Source organism: Copidosoma floridanum, unplaced genomic scaffold, assembly GCF_036245765.1.
Source record: "Copidosoma floridanum isolate Cflo_tuat_1 unplaced genomic scaffold, Cflo_Japanese_pri ptg000020l, whole genome shotgun sequence".
Lineage (NCBI taxonomy): Eukaryota > Metazoa > Arthropoda > Insecta > Hymenoptera > Encyrtidae > Copidosoma > Copidosoma floridanum.
This window is the reverse complement of record NW_028321897.1, coordinates 17,441,780-17,463,092: the sequence shown is the minus strand read 5'-3', so window position 1 is coordinate 17,463,092 and position 21,313 is coordinate 17,441,780. Positions and strand designations below refer to the sequence as shown.

Genomic DNA, 21,313 nt, shown 5'->3' with positions numbered 1-21,313 from the left:
CATAACCCACCTGGTTAAAACTAGCCTGTTGTTGAGGGAAGGCATCTTTCAACAAAAAGAAGAAGTTAGGGGGTGGTGACAGACGTCTTTGAGCAGAGCAGATCGATTGACAATATAAAACAACAGTAACCACACTGTGCTGAAATTGCTAGGCATAGTGAGACAGTGCTTCTGCTCGATTTTGTTGTCTCTGCTAGAGCTGATGCCGTTGGTCGGTAATTGGCAATAGTAAAAAAGAGCCCATACCCAGTGTACTTATTTGCTTCTCTCAGCCGTTAAGTAGTAGCTCCAAGGGGTGTAGACGATGGTTGGTAAAAGTAGGTTGAAAGAGGGTTGACACACTGAGTTTAACATGGTAAAAAACGTAAGTGTTTTATTTAAATCAATAAGTGCTCTAGCTACAGCCATAGCGTAGGTCTTAAGAAGTGAACGAGAAGCTTTAGCTTTGGTTTAATACTAGGTGCTTTGGTAGGATGATTACGAAAAGTTATGCAGCCCTTCTGTGACGAGGATTTTTCAAGCCGATAAGCACCTGCCAGAATTCTATCACAAAAGTTCTCTAGTACGTCATTTACCTAGTCCCATCACACAAGATTTATTTGCTCAAGAAGGTCTGCCACAGGTGTCAGGCTCCAGTACGCCCAACAATCCTGAAAAAAGTTAAAAAGGTAAAAGGGAGACCTAATTACAAATAAGCATAACCACAGACGGAAATATCACAGCGCGCCCACGCTATTTATTCGTCCTCTTCACACTGTCAAACCTTGACACTTTCTCTCTTTCTCTCTCTCTCTCTCTTTCTCTCTCTCTTTCTCTTTCTCTCTCTCTCTCTCTCTCTCTCTCTCTCTCTCTCTCTCTCTCTCTGTGTATATAGGTACATTGCTCTCGAGGTAACTGTCTTCGTGTGAAAACCTTCTGGTCGTCCTCACCGCTGGACTCCTCCTTGGCTCGGCTGTCAGTGGCTAGTACTAAGGTTACACGCACACAAACACGCAACTTCAACCATACTTTGTACTCAACTCAATTGCCTCAATCCTATATAAAACCACGCACATTTACTCTCACCCACTCGGATCGTGCCCAACCTTTTTTTCCCGGTGTATTACTTGCTAAACAGAACCCCTACGTTCTCACTATTCTTGCTGCCACCTGGTGCTACCCGGAGCTTGTCCTGATCGTTGCAGTGATCCAGCTGCATGACCAACTGTTGGTAGGTCAATCTATGGTTACTCTGCTCTCTTATAAATAGAGTTCACTACGTTACCCTTTTCTGTGCTATCTGTATTCCTTATCTGTACCTGCTCATAAGCACCTTCCTCAATCTTCGATTACACTGCCTTCTCCTCTCACCTGTCACTTTTTCTGTATTTATTTACTATAATCTTTACTTACTTGACAATCTACTTTCAATGCTGCTCCGTACGATACTGACTTTGCTATGCAGTAAGTCTGCGTAAGTATGCGTGCCCCTCTCCGTGCATCTCAAAACCTCTAACGCTCTTAAAAACCAATAAATCGTTGAAGGTCTTAAAAATTAAGTTCTCGACATGACAACCAGGCCATCAGTTTGTTTTCGACGTCCCGCAAGCTCACCCGTCTCCCTTATTTCTCTTACACACATATCCACTTGACCACACCTTACACACACTCAATTTTTCTCCTTGCCTTTGGTCCTTCTCGCTTCTCTTAGCTCGTACGGTACCGAGAAAACACATTAGGTTACGTGTTAACAAGCCATACATACAAATATATGTATTTTCATTACATAGTTTTCCTTTTTTAACATTATAGTACTCTACGTATGGCTCCTTTAATAAGGGCACTACTATAGGCACTAGGAAAGGGATCAGAAGCCTCCATTTTGGGGAGAGGGGTAGGAAAAGATGTGGCAATTTTCGCTGCGAGAAGTCACCTAAACACCCTACTCAAAGAGCATTGCGTGGGGAAAAAGCACATATGAAAAATCACAGAGGTACTTGCCCAAAAAGTCGCACTGGCCGGAAACCGAAACACGGTCTCCCGCATGACACTCCACGATCTAGTCAACTGAGCTGCAACGCATCATATATTATATGGTTATTTGTGTGGAGCATTCCACATATCCCCCCCCATAGCCCCTTTATAGCCCGCCACAGACCCCTCCCCCCATATAATCTAAAATTTGACATTTAAAACTTTTTCCTGAAACTACCACAGCCCTCCCACAGCTCCTTCACAGACCCCAACAGCCCCCCACATCATTCTTCTTGTCACTCCGCAGTCCCCCCCCCCCACGGACCCCCACACTATATTTTTGTTTTCTCAAACCTTCCTACACCATTTTCATTTATTTTTTCACACCGTCTAGATAAAAATTGATGGACCTTATACATATTTCTAAAATAAAAAAGTTATGTAATAATAATACCTAATTATACAGTAAAAATTATAATATCATTATCATAGAATTATTTTCATTTATTAATAAGTACAAAGTTCTTGTTGCCTTCAACTTTTTTGTGTTACTATAATTTTTCAACTATGTAACATTTATTATTTTTCATATGTAAGATTATTACATAATACAACATTAAAACGTTACACAACTATTAAATAATAATAACCGTTAAAGTATCACCTAATTCAACCAGGTTAAGTGAATTTACGTTGAGCTTTACTATTTAAGTTAACCTCTTTAATTTAGCTATATCATAACCACAAACAGAGAAAACTTTAACCTATTCCTTCGTCGTGTATATGTTATAAGGTGATAGTTGTTGTATTATTATTTTGCAAATTAATAAATCAACGTTAGTTTTACAACTGCAATTTAGAATATTAATTATGATTAAAGAAACCAAATGTTCTTAAAACAGTTATAATACATTTTTATCTAAAAGTAACCAGATGTTTTAAGAACAGTTATAATAAGTTATTATAAACTGTTAAAATATGAATTTTGTTAAAAAAATTAGAGATTTTTCAAGCTTAAAAATTTAAGCTAAAATTTTTTTCACAAAAAAAAATCATTATTCAGACCCAGCACATCATTATCACGAGCACGGTCATATACGTGCTTAAATCCATGTGTACATTTTCATGCATGCAGGTAGGAGGTCCCATCCAAACGCTTGTCTGGGAAACAAGCCAACATGAAAAGAGGGCGAAAACGCGAATGAGCTCGTACAACAGCATTGCCAACCTGTGACCTCTTACACACACCGCACGTACGGCACTTTCTCTTCACGGGAGCCACCCACTTGGAAGAGAAAATCCCATACCCTCGCACATAGCTTCCCCCTTAGTGAACCAGAATCCTAACATTACAACTCCTCCCCTAAGAAGAAAGGAAGGTGAGCCAGAACCCTCCCAGTATACCAACTATCTACAATAATTATTTTATGATAACCACAGAGATTGAATAATGTAATCTTCTGTTTAATAAATATTAAAAATCCACACATAATGTTTAAGAAAATTAATACTTATAATTTAGAATTTAAATTTAAGTATCATGTTATAGCAAAAATGTGTTTATCTATTCAAAAAATTTAAAGGCTTTGGTGTTACAACTATTCATGCAAAAAAAAAAAAAGTTACTTACAGCTTTTAATCAATAGTTAAAAAAAAAATACAGAATGTATTTTTTTTTTTTTGATAAATATAATAAGTTTTAATTTGTTGCCATAAATATTGCCAATCAATCTATAAGAATTATCAAGTAAAGTCAATAAATTATGTGAAAATCTTTTTCCGACAATATTTTCTATTTTAGTATTTTTTGTCTTTCTACTCAAATAAGTAAATTATTATCATCTTTGCATCTTGATAAAGCCACATATAACTGACCATAAAAAAACCAGGGTATTTTAAATACAAACTAACATTATTGAAACATTGAGCTTGAGATTTATTTATTGTCATAACAAATGCTACAACGATAGGAAACTGTTTACATTACAAAATAAAAGATAATGTTAAGGAGCTTCCTGTGTCTAGAGTTGATCTTAAAATGAGGACTCTACTTCCCATTTTTTCTCCAGTTATTATTTCCCTTTCTATATGACACTGTAATAATTTTGTGAATCGTTAACGTATTCCATTACACAGTCCATCTAATATACTTGAATTTCTTAGTTATATCACTATTCATACCAATTCTTAAATTTAGTTCATGAGGGAGAAGTCCTTCAGGAATATTGTTCAATATTTCCACCAAAAAATTTAAATAAATACTATTGTCTCATTTATTAACCCTTTTATGTATGGCGTTATCTAAACTATAGTAAGTTTAAATTTCTTCAGTTAATTTTTTAAGAATCTTATTATTAAAATAAGAGGTATACTCGTTATGTGACGTAAGTATAACACTATTCATCAAACAATCGTAGATGTTATAAAATATTTGAGAATATTTATCATTTATTATCCAGTTTTTAGAAATGTTAAAAGTTTGTATTTCCCCTTTTCCAATTTTTAATAATAACTCCAAAAATCCTTGATTGTTAGAACAAATATTGATTTCTAGATTAAAAATTTGAAATAAGTTCTATAAAAATCAAGATTTCATAGTTTGTGAAATTATAATTTTTCTATTGCCGTTTTTGATCACTAGAAGAATCTGACGAAAATCACCTTCTAAGGCAATTAATTTATTTCCAAAATATTTTTCCGTATTACACGAGTCTCTTAACGTTCTGTCTATTATTTCCAATGATTTATTTTTAAATGATTAAGCCTCATCAAAAGTAATTAAATCAACTTCTCTTAATTTTTTTTTTTTTACATTAGAATTCTTAAAATGCTCTTTCTATTTTATTAAAATCTAAAGAAAGTCTAACAGTCCTATGACTGATCATCCCCTTCGAAAGCAAAATTGGTGCTATGCTAGTCCATGCCATTGACATGATTTCTTAATTTTGAGAAATAAATAAACGTTTTATATAAATAAATTTTTTCAGACCCATTCGAGACCATCTGTAAAGAAAATATTACTTTTTTGTTTAAACTATAGGAAATATAAATTTTTCTGGTCATTATTCAAACTGTTATACATCAAGTTGAACTTTTTTTTACTAAAACGTATTTCATTATCTATTTATTTTTTTTTTACTCTCTATACTTTTTGGTACAGGTAAATGAAGGCATTTCAAAATTTGAATGCTGAAATTTGATTAAAAATTGATGAAATCTTAAATGGATATACATAACTATTCATTTATTTTATAATTTTATGAAAGGCCTTTTCTAAAGAAAAATGAAAATAAAGAAAAATAAAAAAAATTAATACAGATGAATTTCAAGTAGTTAAGGATTTACGGAAAAAGTCTTCAAATTTATACGCTGAGAGTTGGTGCGCGAAGCTCGCCAGGGGGCAGAGCCTCACTTATTTATATTTATAGACAGAGGGTGAGAGAAAGAGAAGGAGAGAAAGAAATGTATGTATATTATGTTAGGACTAGGTAGCTACCGATGATTTGCTCAAAATTACAGGTATCCAGTGACTTGATGGCTTTAGCTACCACGTTGCACTTTTTATACACAAGAAGCTTCTTTTGACTTGCAATTTTCAATCAGTCAAGTGCTAAATTGTTAAAACTCCCCTGGGGCTTTAAACGGGAAGAGGGAGTTAGGGGTCAGTGGCAGTTGTCTTAAAGGAGATAAGATCTATTAATAATATTGAGTAACAGTAAGCACACTGTGCTTAAATCTCCAGACAAGGTGAGACAGTGCTTCTGCTAGATTCTAATGCCTCTGCTGGAGATGATGCGATTGATAAGTGATTTTTAACAGTTGAGAAAAGCCCATACCCAGTGTACTTTTTTGCTTCTCTCAGTTGTTATGTAGTAGCGCGAAGGTGTGTGCACAATAGTTAATGATATAACGTTGACAGAGAGTTAACCCACTAATTTTGGCGTGGTAGTTAACGTTGGTGTTTTATTTAAATCATCAAGTGGTGGTCACTGCCGTAACATAGGTTTCGTCAACTGAGCGAGAACTTATAGCTTCGGATTAGGACCAGGTGATCTGGAAGTATAATTACGAGAAGTCGCATAACCCTTCTGATATGCTGGAAGTAAATTATTACACACAATGTCTCCTAGGAGCCAGTGTTAGCCACCCAGAAAGCAGCAGGCTGTTCTATTAAGCGTGAAGTATGAGATAGAAATAAGTGTGATATTTAAGAAAACAAATTCATTTGAAATGATTCAAACTAATGAATAAAAATTATTTAAATCATTTATAACTAATAAAATTATTAGAAACGTGGATGCCGTTCATGTTGCCTCATTCCTTACATTATCCAATGACTTAGGTAAAGATTTAAGTCACTCCTGTAGCATTGGAGCTGTATTTAAACTGTTAACTGCTATTTCTTCCTCCAGTGGAGAACAAAACACCACCTTATAACTTTAATAACCCATAGAACAAGGCTACACGGAGGATTATTGTCCTAATAAAAGTCGATTCTTAAAATAGCGTCCTCGTTAATTAATGTGTTGTAACCAAAAAGTACGATGTATGACACAAACATTTCAAGTGCATGCAGCATCATAAAATTAAGGTGTATGTAAACGGTTATATTGCGTGCATACACTGCTAATCTCGATGTCACAATACATACACCAAAGTTTTCAGTGAACGCTCTTGCATTCACTGAAATTTCCAGTGTACGTTGAAGCGTTCACTGAAATTTCCAGTGTACGTTGAAGCGGTCACCCAAGTTGAGATTTTGTATCCATATACCATGATACAATGATACGTTAATAAAGTTATTGATACACGGGAAGTTTTTAGAAAGGGTTTGACTTTTCAATAAGTTGCAAGGTACAAAGATTCAATGATGCGTTTGTGTAACCAGGAACGTTTGATACTCACAACCATATGATACGAGCCACATAACCTGTAAAGTGTCAACTTATAAATATCCTACACGGCACCTTAAGTTTCACCGAGATTTTGGATGCATCCTGCGTCGTACATCAAAAATCTCGGTGTACGCTGTGTCGTACATCGAAAATCTCGGTGTACGCTGTGTCGTACATCGAGAATTTCGATGTACGATATATTTACACGCAAAGCGACCGTGCACACGCACCTTAATTTTTTGTTATCAGTGTACCTTAAAAATAACGTGTCATACATTATACTTTATTGTTCATACATGCTTATTGACGATGCTCTTTTATTGTTCATCGAAGTTTTCAGTGCTTGCATGTGAGAACAGTGATTATTTAGGACAATAATCCTCCGTGTATCCTTTTATGGACTGCACTATTTCAAAATATTTGAGTATCTCTTTGAGCATAAGCTGACTATAATTTTCCTTTAATAGTACGTTAAGTTAAAGTTTATCAGCCATTGCCTCGATCATTTTAAGGTTTTGTTAGTCCATTGTAGATGTAATTCTGTAGTCGTAAGTATGATGGGTGTTATGATTATTATTGATTGATACATGTATAAGTTTGAAAACTTTTGTGGTGTTTTTCATGCTGTTGATTATTATAATAATTTGTAGGTTATGTGTGAAATGTAAATATAAAAACATATTACTGTTTATGGAGCAGTTGGATAATGGGCAAGGAATACATGGATGGATAAAATCATTACTCATCATTCTGTCTTAAAATATTTGCGGATTGACAACACAATGAAATACATAACACAAGTATATGCTAATCTCATTATTACTAGGAGGCCGTGTACAATAGAGTTTCATGCAGCTGTAATAAAATACAACATGCGTTTTAACTTCAAAGTCCCGAAGTGTTTTTTTTGAGATCTCTGTGTCTACTAATATCATTTCAATACGTGGCAGTAATAATATAATTAACTAAATATAAATTCACACATTTGTTTTATAAAGCTTGAAATTAAAATCCTAAAACTAAGTGATATATTTTCTTGACGCAGAAAGTAGCTAGTTAAGCGGCAGCGTTTAATTATTGGGTTCATTTACTGCTACTGTTGAGTTTACTTCGTGAATTGATGATTTTGGCAAAGGGTGAGTTAATTTCTTGTTCAATTTGTTTTTCCCTCTTTTTCATTGGCTTAGTGTATCTTTTGCGATACGTAGATTCATCATTTTGTTTTGTTACAATAGCGCTTTTAGGATCCATGGGTCTTACATTTCTTTGAGATATTTTTTTTCGCTGATCTTTAACGGCATAACAATATTCTAAGATACTAAATTAAGAGAAAGAATTTAAAAAATCTCATTCTCTTTTTGTTTCTTCTATATTCCATGGAAGAAGATACATAAGTCACTTTGGGTGAGTATTTGGTGTATCATTGTCACTCTTTGGCAATGTTAGTAAAAAAATTTTTTTTGCTTACAAAATAGAGGATTTTACCTTTAAATTAAAAAATGTCTGAGATTGCTCTCCTTTTTTAAGTGGTTCATAAGTTTTTTTATAAAAAGAATTGCTATTGTCATTAATAGTTATGGTTCGATGTGTACAACTATGTAAATCTGGAGGTATGTGCATTTCTTTGATATTTCTTTCATTCCCTGTTAGTAAAATTAATTAATGCAAAGAATGATTTAGGCAGACTCTAGTCTTTATTGTTATTTGATAGTCAGGGTCCATCGTGCATCCTTAAAAAGTATCAAATCACTATTAATTTAAAAATACATTGCCAATTTTCAGGGTGTATGGCATGGGAGTACCAAACTCCGTATCTTCATTAAAGGTCTAGTTGTGGATGATTAAGATTTTTTTTTCTCTTAAAATTTGACATAAAGTTTACATGGTTCGTATTATTTTGGTTCTTATTTAATAATTACTTTAATAATTATTTTGTCAAAAAATGTTGATAACGTTTTTGTTTTTTATTCAGGTTCCCATTTATCTTTGAAATTTTCTCTTCTTGAACTTCGGATATTTTTAAAAATTTTGTTACAAAAATTTCTTCCTATGTGATTTAAATTCTTCCAAAAGACTGTATAAGGTTACTAAATTAAAAGGCCTTTTACTAATTATAATTGACAGTCCATTATGTTCTTAATAAGGTTTTATTAATATTTGACTTACTTTTAGTATCTTTGATTTTAAATAACTAAAGCCCAGTGCGCCTATTAATCTCAACAGTCTTGAGACATATTTAATTAGTTGACAATCTTTGCTTGTAAAATAAACTATACTGTTTTTTTGTATGTTAGACAATATCTGATGGTAATTATATTGTTTATTAGCTCAGCTCCATTTTCCGTTATTATAATTGTCAGTACTACTGCTACTATCACTAAGACTTACATATACTGTTCCGTACTCTTATTGGTATTCATTGATTGGTTGAACAGGGTATAAGTTCGATATTAACATGCAATTATGTGCAATACTTCGTTTTCATGACTTATTTGTATTGCAGTTCGTTTGTTTGTTTGTTATTTTTTTTATTTAAGTTGTCTAAGGTTTCTTTTGTTATTTGTTCCTAGTCTGATGCTAAGGATTGTCTGTTTTTTGCAGTATTGAAAGTACTCGTATGCGTCAATGTACTAGAACTAAAAGGTGTACTTTCTTAAATATAAGGGGTAATTGATAACTTTTTATTTATCTTGTAATTTTTCAAAATTTCATCTCCATTAAATAGGGATATAAAGTCTATTGTACGTCTTGAAAAATCTAAAATTTTTTTAAATAATACAGAACCCTTAAAATTGTCAAGATTATAGGTGCCTTTTTTAAATAATATGTCCTGAATTTTGGGATCCAGATTATCTCCATCAGAAAATCTGGTTACTGATAAGGAATCCGTATTAGCTTGCTTGGGTTCATCATCGTTGTTAGACTTGTCAGAAATTCCTTGAAAACTTTGGTTAAATATTTATGTTAACTTTTTTATTTTTCAATAAGTAACCTAATCAATATTACTTACCATATGTTTAGGTTCATTTAAGCCTCCAGTAAACAAAATAGGTATGACAAAGACTTTACTTTTTGTTGCGTCCGAGTCTGAGTCCGTATCTATATTTGAGTTTACTTCCAATTTAGTCAATTCTTGCTGTAATCCACTTCGTCTATGGTCATATACTGGTGGTTGTGTATTTTTTTTTGAGGATTCTCCAGTATCATTTGAGTCATTTTCGAAAAATACACCAAGGTACCAAGGTTAGTTATTGATATAACTTGTGATTGTGCCATTTCCTACGTTGTGAAACTTCTAGGTCTCATTCCAGTGGTTTCTGCATTTGTATCGCTGGCGTGTAATGTTGAAGTTATTGATTTCAAAAAATTTACTGTTAATGAGCTAGAATCTCTTAAGGTATTTTCAGTGACATTTTTTAATATACTCGGTCGAGATGAAGATGATGTCTGTGATTGTGGAAGTGTTTTCGTTCGAGTTCTTTGAGCAATCACTCTATGATCTAATTTTGGCCATTTCTTGTTTGTTTTTGAAGCAAGGGATTGTCCAGGACCTCTGGTTAATTTAGGTACATCTGTTTCATTCAGCCACTCTCCCAGGTCTTGTCATTTCCACTGTAACTTTCAAGATTATTGATAGATTTTAGGTTTTACAGTCGTTACATTACATATTCTTACTATTCCTTTCCTCCTATTTTGTAATTCTGTTTTCTTCTTTTCCTCTTTTTTTTCGACCTATCATGATAATTCTTAGTAATGGTAATCCATTGTTTATATTGTTTTTTGCATAAAGATACAGTCCTCCTGGATTTCTTAATAGTGCATCAGCATTGGTATGGAGTTTTTCTGGCTTTTATTTAAAAGCATATTTATAATCGATAAATTCAAATATCCAGCGCATTACGCGCTAACCCGGATCTTTCCTCATATGCATCCGTTTCAATGGCTAATGATCAACTACAAGAACAAATCCATTTGCTAATAAATACGAACGAAAATGATGCATTGCGTAAAGTGCAGCTAGGCATTTTTTTTAAGTCATAGAATAATTTTTTTCAGTTTTATTTAGAGTTCTTGAAAGTAAGGCAACAGGATAGTCAAACTCATTTATTTTTTTACTTAAGCCGCTCTAATTGTCAATTTTAATGATTTACTAAAGTCAGGAAATTGGTAAAAAGGCTCTTGACATAGACAGCCTTTAAGTATTTGAAAACTGTTTTCTTGCACTTCAATGCATTTTAATTTTTCTCCGTTTTTCAATAAATCTGATAATAGCTTAGCTTTTTTTAAAAAATCTTCAATAAAGCGCCTACAGTATTTTGCTAATCCTAAGAATTGTTTAATATTTTTTGAAGTTTTTGGTTGGGAAAATTCCCTAATAGCCTGTATCTTCATAGAATCTGGTTGTGTTTCTTATTCACTTTTTATATACTTAAGGAATATTACTTCTATCCACAAAAATTCAACTTTATCCGACTGGAGCACCATATTCGCTAATCTTAACCAGTTCAAAAGTATCCTAACTTTACGATCATGATCTACTCAAAATATATTCAACATACATTTAAAATACATGTCAACGTCCTATTTTAACTATTAGCAAGTTTTCTTTAGTCAAACCAGTATTAATTAAATTTATTTTTACTATTTGACGTATTCGAGCCTTCGTCATTTATTAAGCAAACTTATTAGTATTTTTTTGTTCCTTATTAAAGAAATGTTATTATGCACTAAGAGTATTCTTACTCTATTTAACAGCATTTGGTTGGAGTGTATGTCAGTTGTCTTATTTATTTTTTTCACTTTATATGCCACTTTTCTTATTTATATGCAAGTTTTCTTATGAGTGGGCTTTATAAAGTTATCTCGTAGGTGCTATTCCTTTTATAAATATTTTAGGCGCTGTGTATCTCATTGGCATCATCACATACATGTTGTTCGCATTGGCCTTATCTTCCATCAAAGCCTTTTCAGCACCACTCAGCAGTAGGTTGATATAATCGTTATATTCGCCCACTGATTGTCCTTGTCATTGGCGCACTTTCTACAGTTAAGTGTAATAGTAAACAACGGTTTTTCTTGTCCCATATTGTTTTTTTTTAATGTGTCATGCCCAAAATCTTGGCTACTTACACTCATGCATGCGGCACATTGCAGATTCTGCAATACTGTCTTCTTGTATGAATTTTTTTGGTAATCTCGAATCCAGCTTTTCTTGTTTCTAACATTTTAAATATAGTCCTTAAGCAAAATATTTTTTCCAACAAATAAAGGACTTGATTTAATTGCATGCTGAAATGAGAAGTTTGCATAGGGAGACTTCACCAGTGCTTGGGCTACGGTTACATTAGCATCGTTTTTTTTATTGATTACTTTTTTAGTTACATAATTTGCGTTATGTGGGTTTTTTATTTTTTTTAATTTTTTTTATCCTATATTATGTAGTAGGAAATATTTTGTTTTCTTCATTTCTTACAGGAAATATCATATTAAATTTTGGACATTTATCACAGAAGACACAAGTAACGAAGAAATAGTAGAATGTATGCATATATGTATGTGTGTGTATACATATGTCTTTATTGTTAATGTTTGTTTGGGGTATCCATGTAAAATGAGTTTGCTTGAATTTTTATAGGTGTACGCCTGCCAACGGAACAATAAGTATACTATGTATATGCCCAGAAACTAAAGTGAGAGAGTGTAATCAAGCGTGCATGTATGATATCATCGGCTTCAAGCAAGGGAGCATATAGCGCAGGGACTTTTAATATGGCATGTGAGGCTATATATCCAAATTGCTACACCCCTATAATCGAGGGCATGATCTCAAACTCTCTGTCTGCGTTGAGTGAGAGTAGTCACCTTCTAGCGCGCTCAAATATATTTCCACTGTATTTACTCTTGGCCTGACTAGCATCAATATTTTTAAGTATGTTGGTATTTTACGCATTTGTGTGAGCGTGTTACAATGCAGGCACTGACGCCGTAATGCCTACTATGCTGTATGTATTAATACAGTTCTCATTTTCTTGCTTATATAGATGTTTGGTTCTGTTTGTTTACTCTGAGTGGGTCTTATATGAATTTATAATGTGTAAATTCTCTAGGGGCACGAATTGCGTGTTTTATATATGTTATATACGTATATTTGATAGTCAGTTAGAGCCATAAGTGTGTGCTTGAATACTGGGCAGAATACGAACGATGTATACTACAACTGTATTCACTGCTATATGCAATTTGTCATATACAACGATTTCAATCGTTAAGCTCGAGTCTTTCTGACTAAATTTAAGAGTAAGAATTTTATTCTGATACTGTATACTGACGTATGGCTATATCTATAGGCTTCTTAAAGTCATCCGATAGACCCAACACTGGTTTTCTTGAGGTATAGTTGTCTGTATCTTCTTTTTTATTTACTATTATACATTCCTAAAATTTTATGCACTGTGATCTAATGCCATGGATAATATTCATACGTTTATACGAGTGCTCTATATGTGCAACGTGCAGTTTATCTGCTTATAAATTATAATTCATAATTATGAATAACGCGAGAATTAAAATAAATTTTAAAGTATTAGTAAATTTCCAGACTTTTTGTTTTCTTTCTTAATTTTAAGAGTTTCCTTTTCGCAAAAGTTATCACATTGACAAATTATTTATTTATTTTTGCTGCAAGGTTATTGATTTTATCTTCTGATAGTTTAGTATATAAGTTTTGCAAATTATGGTGACTTTACATTTTATCATAAATTAATTATAATCTCTATTCTAGGACTTTTTTCTCTCTTGTAAGCTCCTCTACAAAAATTTTTTTAGAAATTCTCTTATTTTTCTTAATACTCGCAATATTATGTGTCAAGGGTTTCATCTAATATCGTTTTATGAGAATGAATTGATTAATTTTGTGTATGTGAGTGAAATTATTAAATTATATTAGAACCTTACTGCAACTTTCAGAATTCTTCTTCTAGTAATACTCACAATATTAAGTGCAAATCCGTTTATGTATATGTATTTTTTATTTTGGTAGATAGCTTTCAGTAGCAGATCTAGGGTAGATAGTGTCTGCAACTTACACGAAACTTTAGTTACACTCTTTTGTCTTACATGCTATGGAGCCGGTACTTACTGACTTCAGATGCTTAGGCTTAGCCGCTCGCTTTGGTTTTCCCTTGACATTTCCGTGAGCTACGAAGATTACAGTCAGCTTTGTTATGTGACGACTTCCATGAAGTATGCATCTTTTAAAAGTCTTAAAATGTTATTATTGAGGAAAAAGATAATTTTATTTTTTCTTATATTACATCTTTTTAAACATTTATTTATTAACGCAAGTCATCACTTATTAAGAGCGATTCTTAAAGTCTTGGCTGCTTGCAGAGAGATTGCCTATCCTAAAACTCACTTGAGAGCAAAATCATCTCTGGAACTGAGCTGAGCTTCTTATTCACCTTTTTAAATCTTATCCTTACTTCTCTACTCTCTTCACTTGTTTTTCACAATTTCATTCACTATATCACATATCCTTTCTTCGTTGACTTCTCCTACTTTTCTTTTTTTATTGGTATCTGAAGCACAGCTCCATCTATGTCAATATACATCACTTTGCGCCTCTATGGTAAGGTATCTATTGTACCTGAAAAAATACAGCGCTTGTAAGGCAATTGAGTTGACTTAGCTGAAGAATGTAGCTCTTCTTCTTCCTACTTTTCTTTTCCTCCTATACTTTTTTCTGCCTTCACTTTTTTCCTTACCACGATTCCGACATTTTTTTCTGACTCCACCATCTATATGGCCATAACCATATGGTTGTATATCTGTGTTTTCTGAGAGTTAATAATGTTGATGATATAGTGAACTAATAGCTAGTTTTCACTGTGTCTCAGTACGGACGATGTGTAACTAAGAAAAAATTTTGTTTTTCTTATACATTACAATACAGTTATTCCAGAGATAGTTCCAGTAGTCTTTTAAGCCTATTGTGGTACTTACAACAACTGCTTGAATAATCTTAGCCTTTTTAATCATCTTTTTGTTTGTGACACGGATACAATACATCTTACTTAACAATCTAATGACTTCGTCATAATATTGCTACAACGTTTATCCTTTATCAGTTCAATGATCCTTTTCTGCTTACCGACAGTAAAATAAACAAATTATTTGCTAAAAAATCTGATGCATTAAGTTCCTTCATATCTTGTTTCATAGTAGAAAGAACACTTGTACCACAAATAACATAAATTGAGCTGTCAGTGTCGTTGTATAGTTAGCTATATTTATTGCAACATGGACTTCAATATATTGACTATGCAAAAACTTATATAAATTGGTCTTCTCACACTTATCTCCGTACATCAAAATTAAATAGCCAAAAGATTTTCTGCAAAGATTAAGCAAATGTGTAAGTTTGGTCAAGAAACGAGTGTTTTCGCACTATCGCGCCTTTTGCCATTGTTTACTAGCTTGACATTTATTCGCTTGCGCTTGTTCTTCATAGTCTTGTCATAAACGGTATTAGTCATAATTTTAAGAAAGAGTTTTTTAAAATCGTTTTTACTCTGCTTTCTTTTTTCTGTGTTCAGATCTACGTATAGTTTTAGCCATGGACTTTGCACAAAAAGGTAGAACTCTCTAAACTCTTTTGACTATTCATCCATCTGTTATACACTGCTTGAGTGCCTTATAATGTACTAGCAGCCCCCCGTTTTGGCTTCGCCCGAGACTTACTAAATAAAACACCGTAGTGTGTTGACATGTAATGTGAAACATTTTCAGTTATAAATTTGACACATATTCCTGATACATCTAAGAACAAAAATCTTCTTATTAAAAACATATTTTTTCGAAATCCTTATAGTTTATTTGGTTAAATAATGAGGTGTAAGAATTCGAAAAAATTATTATGCTGAAAAGTACCGTGCGTTCTTTATACCATAAAATAATCGGTGGCCATAAGAAGCCGTTGATTTACAGTTTTCCCCGTGTAATTCACGAAAACGGCTATTTTTTTAAGCTGTTAAGATTTTCAACCCCCAAAAAATTTATACTAAAAAAAAATTTTTTTTCTCATATCTCACAACTTTATTACCAGAGCAACAAAGTCCTGAACCTTAAAACCTACATTTTTATTGCCACAAAAACACAAATACATTTTCTACTCATTAAAAAATCTAAAGTAGGATCTTTAAAGATTTCAGAGATCGCTGTGAGGGTACAATGAAAAGCTAATCTTTCACGTAATGGACTCTTTAGTTGTCAATTTTGACGCTGCTGTTTCAATCTCAATAAATTTTCTGCGTCAGTTTCTTGACGCCTAAGTAAAATTGTATTTATTAGATACACTTGAAGTTTTTCTTCCGATTCACCCTCTTGCGACTTTTGGCATGCTTAAAATTTGTGTGACCCCTAAAGTGTGTTTTCTGTCAACTTTGTTAAGTTCTAATAGATTTGTTGGCAAGGTAGTTCGATGTCCGATGGCCCTAAAAAAGACCGGTGAGCTTTTTAAGTGAACTCTTTCTTGACTGCAGTTAACAGCAATTGTGACTGCCTGAAAACCTCAGGGAGATTTTCTCTGGCCTGCTGTTGAAAACCCAGACTGTTTGGGAGAAAAATTAAAAAGTCCAAAGCTTTGGGGCTAGTTGTAGTGCTCTTTTCCAACGTCTCCTGGTATAACGTCAAAGACGTTGGTGTCTAAAGCACCTTTTTTATTTGCAGATTCAGTTGTTTCGGTGATCTTAGATGGGGAGATTGGTTAGTGATACTTGTCCAGTGGAGGCTGTCTCGTTGGCTCAAGTTTTTTTTCCTAAATAGCTGTTATAGGTTTGCCCAACGCAGACTCTGGAGAGGATCAGTGATTCCTGGTTGAATGCTTAGAGTCGAGAGGGTAGTATAGGGTCGTCGGTCCCCGGGTTTTCCAGCCTCGCGAAGAACAACTCCGCAGGTGACGTTGTGCGTCTGCTAGTGAATGGTTGACTTGGTTTAATAGTGCCCGTCTTTAGTTAATATAGTCTTTTAGTCGAGGAATCGCTTCCGGAAATAGTAGTAAAAATGTATTTGTTGGCAAGGTAGTTTACACTTAGGTGGCCCCTCAAAAGAACCGATGAAATTGATGGTTAAGTAGGGAACGTAAATACCTCTAATAGCCCTAAAAAGCGCCAGTGGTAAAACTTCCAGGCTATTCTTATTCCTGATGATGAAGAGCTTGCAACGGTTGCTTGATTCTTACCCTGAGAGTCTCGATATACGGAGACTGTGATAGAGGGAGGTGAGCTGCTGACTAAAGAATATCTCGTCTCGGGTCGTTCCCCGGATAACCAACCGCTCATCGTTAGACAGGAACATGTGGGTAAGCGCATTGGGGACGCGACGACCAAGAAGGTAGCCGTTGTGGCTGCCCGTGCCCCTCAGAGCTGTTTTCCCTTGCTTACATTTGTAGCCACAAATTCTCTAACTGCATTCGGTTGAATGGTGAGACTGCCACACAACTATGAAGAGTTGGTGCAGATTGTGCTCTGGCTAGATATGTCTCCTGGTATTGTGGCAGAGACGGCATTAGTTGGAAATAATTTTTTTTTTTTTGATCGCACTCGTCGAGATTCAGGTTGAATGGACATCTAGGTCCCTTTTCTCTTAGAGAAGAGTGTCGTCCGTAACCGGGATACCCAGCTGCAAGACCATTATCAGCATTTTCATTAGAACTCGTTGAATTGCCGAAGCTTGACTACAATACTATGGAGACGCTCCAGGCTATTATAACCACACTTATTTAATTATGTTTCAGGTAGCTTTGATTTTATGTCGACGCCACCTAGCGGATTTTACTGAACTAAAGTGAAATCTGGCATATTTTTGCAAAACTTTGAGCTCATTTATTGCTATAGTTATTAAATTTTTTAAGATAAAAACTATACTAAAACCATCTAGGAAGTATCATGAATCAGTGTGCTAAATTTCAACAAAATCGGTTCAGTAGTTTTTGTGGTTAGCGATTACAACGGTTTTAGCGCTTCTGCTTAATATATTAGTAAGATGACGCATCGCTTTTTATCATATAGAGTCGTCATGAGCTTTAACTGCTTAAAGTGAGGTGGAGCCATATATTATCAGCCGAGAGATAAGTTCTTATGAGCATTGTGGATAGCTACTGAACACTTTAGATCTACTTCCAATAAATTGCCATACCCATTATCTGGTATATCAAGTAATTTTGACTATGTGATAAGGTTAACTTAGTGAAAATTTATGTTTACTAGAGGCTGCACCATTGTCAATTCTTATAAGTTATTTTTGTCCAAGTACATGAGATATTTGTTCTTTTAATCAAAATCATAATCTTCTCCCATCTTCCCCACTCACTGTTCGCTTTGTTGTACCAGTTTTAACATTGGCTCGCACCTTCTCTAATTCCTTTCTCCATGAATAGGAGAAAGCTAATGTTAGTAAGCAGCTTAAATTTGACTTAAGTAAGTTTAAATCTTAGTTTTGTTAAAAAAAGTTCTTTGATTTACTTAATTTTTTTTTTTTTCGAGTAATAGTACATAAAAAAAAAAGTTAATAATAAATAAGTACTAAAAACGTCTATTAACGGTTGACTTGATACAATGAAATTAGGTGTATCACTTCCTAAACCTGAATATATTAGTGATGCTGAAATAGCTGCATAACTTACTAAATGCATACGCCCACTAGGCCAAGTACTTTATTAAGGCTGTATCTACGATCCGTAATTCTACAAGCTCTGGATCTTTGGTACCAAATGTTATCGAAATTGTCTTTTTTGTCCCTACTTAATCTAACATTAAGAAAAAAGTCAGCTAGTACAACCTACTGACCTATTTCTTCACATTCTTGCAATAAAAACGATGTCAAAATCACTTAACTTAAATTTGACTAATATGCTAGAAAAACTGTGTATTCTTTATTGAGCTATGCACCTTAAAAGCTAGTTAGTAAACTATCACTAAGCCAAACTCCACCACCAATCTGAAGTTATCATCCTAGTCACTATTCCTACACTCCAAATCATCCAGAATTTCCATTTTTCAAACCACCACCTTTTTATCCACCTTAACACCTGCAAATGTATTATCTCTATTTACCCCACTTAGTTAAAGGCTATTATTACCATTGACAAGCCTTATTCTAGTACTATGAATAGATGCCATACCAAAACTAAAATCATAAGCGATACCAAGACACTCATCCTAATTATCCAAAAAACAAAAATGAAAATTGCTGTTTGTACATAAACGTGAGTTCAAATCTGACTAAGGCTCCAGAATTAAGCATGAAAATTAAATCAAGAGACAATTCTTGGCAAGAACAATAGCTATTTCGCAAGCAACTTTGTTTATTTGTAAAACAATCCAAAAGGATCTGTTTTGTACTTAAGAAAATATTAGAATCAATTATGGTTCAAATAAATTTAGTGTGTGAAATAGACCAATTAAAGCTGTACGTTCTTCACAAAATCCTTATATCGTCTTTAAAAAAATTTATTTTCCATCTTATATCGAAGACCAAATACCCATATCAATATGTCATTACCGTTTTCCATGATAGAAAGAAAATAAGAATAGAATTTACAACTTTCTTGCCAGTACAATAGTAGCTATGAAATAAGCACCCAAGAACAAAATGACTAATCATGTTTATCTTCGCAGGGTAACTACTAAACCCAGAAAATGTATAGGTCAGGCAGTAGTAGATTGCAAAAAAAGTTACTGTTGTACGATAGCTATAGGAAGAAAAAAGATTATAAAAGACTAACGTTACTTATATTACATTTTAAGACACTTGAATCCCCAAACTTTAACTATAACACATCGATACCTGCAGCAAACCACTGTCATGTGTGTATAAAGCAATCCCACCCCTTTTTATCGTTCCACCAATGAGTAAGATTCGGAATGAAATTCAAATAAATGAGTTTTTAGTAGACAGTATGATCATAAAATCAAACAGCCCTTTTAGTAGTCTTCTCTTACTAGTATCCAAAAATCAAAAACCTAATGGGAAAGAATTATAAATGAATCATAGATTATTATAAACAAAATGAAAAGAATACCTGATGCCGTGTAAAAAAATTTTAAACGATAGATGTTTGACAAAATAGCTTTAAAATGTTGAACAATACTATGCAGAATACCTCTGTTTGATAACATCAATTTTAATCAGCCATTTACATTAACAACAGACGTTTCTTATACAACTCTTAAGGCTGTATGATTTCAAAGAAAACTAGAAAAGAGGCATCTAATTGCGTTGACGTCAAAAACGCTTAATAAAGTAGGAATGAAATATTCTACGATTGAGAAAGATTGATTAGCATTAGTTAATCAATCTTATATTTTTGGCATTACTTATATAGCAAGAAATTAACTGTTTACAAAGATTGTCAACTACAATCTTGAATTAAATACATCAATGTTCTTATGTGTTAGCTAAATAAATAAAGAGCAAGACTCTAAGGTTACAATTATACTTATAAATTTGAACCTGATAGATTTAATACTCATGCAGACACTTTATTTTAAAATTCAATAATTTTAGTAGTCAAACATTTTCATCAAACCCAGTACATCTTAACCGAATGACGTTAACCGTACATCTGTAAAATTTTAACAGAACGTAGACTATTCCTCTTAGGTTGAAGAAACTTTTGAATTTAACTACAGTTAAAGTAAAATTCTAATCCACTTTGTAATGAGAATCTATTTATAAATTGGTATGGTGTACAAATTTGGTGTACTTATTATAGGCATAAGTATATTTATGTTGTTTGAGTGTGGTTTTAATAAATATTTTAATACTCCATAAATAAACAGTTATGAAAATCATACAACGTGGATACAAAAAGTTGAAATAAAAGCAATGGCATGACGTGCTGCCAGGCTGATTAGTACAGGACTGGGTACTTTCATCAAATCTTTTAAAGATTTTGAAACAATTTTATACTGCCTACACTGACCACATTTCACCGCTTGTATTGTATTACCACTTGCATATATTACCGTTTTTTTTTTCAATAGGGTAGTATTGCATGCCAGTGAATATTGCATATCCAACACAGAATATTTAAACAGATAGTACGCAAACAACAAACGTATACTGAAAATGACATAAGTATACCTACAAAACTGGCAGATCGTTTAAAATTGTAACCTTTTTCTTACATATTTGCTTTAAAAAAAAACCGTAATTTTATACACAATTTTATGAAAGAATCACGTAAGCAGGCAGTTATATGATCTGAGAAAATATCTTAAGATTTTTTGTTGAAGAAGTTACTTAAAGATAAACCGTTTTAGTTATCCAAGAGATCTTCCATTAAGTATTTTTAATAAAACATGAAAGGAAGAGTTATTGGCATTTGTGTTAGTGTTGGTATATGCGTAAGAACGTGTATGCAAGTATACCTAGATAAGAAAAAGGATTGCCATTGTTACTGCATA

At 33.3% G+C, this 21,313-nt stretch overlaps 1 protein-coding gene across 1 annotated transcript in view; it reads left to right on the top strand.

The window, feature by feature from the left end:
* Nhe2 (Na[+]/H[+] hydrogen exchanger 2) overlaps window positions 1–21,313 on the top strand; it is a 1,770,486-nt gene that overhangs the window by 1,154,076 nt on the left and 595,097 nt on the right. The gene's annotated exons all lie outside the window — the stretch shown is intronic.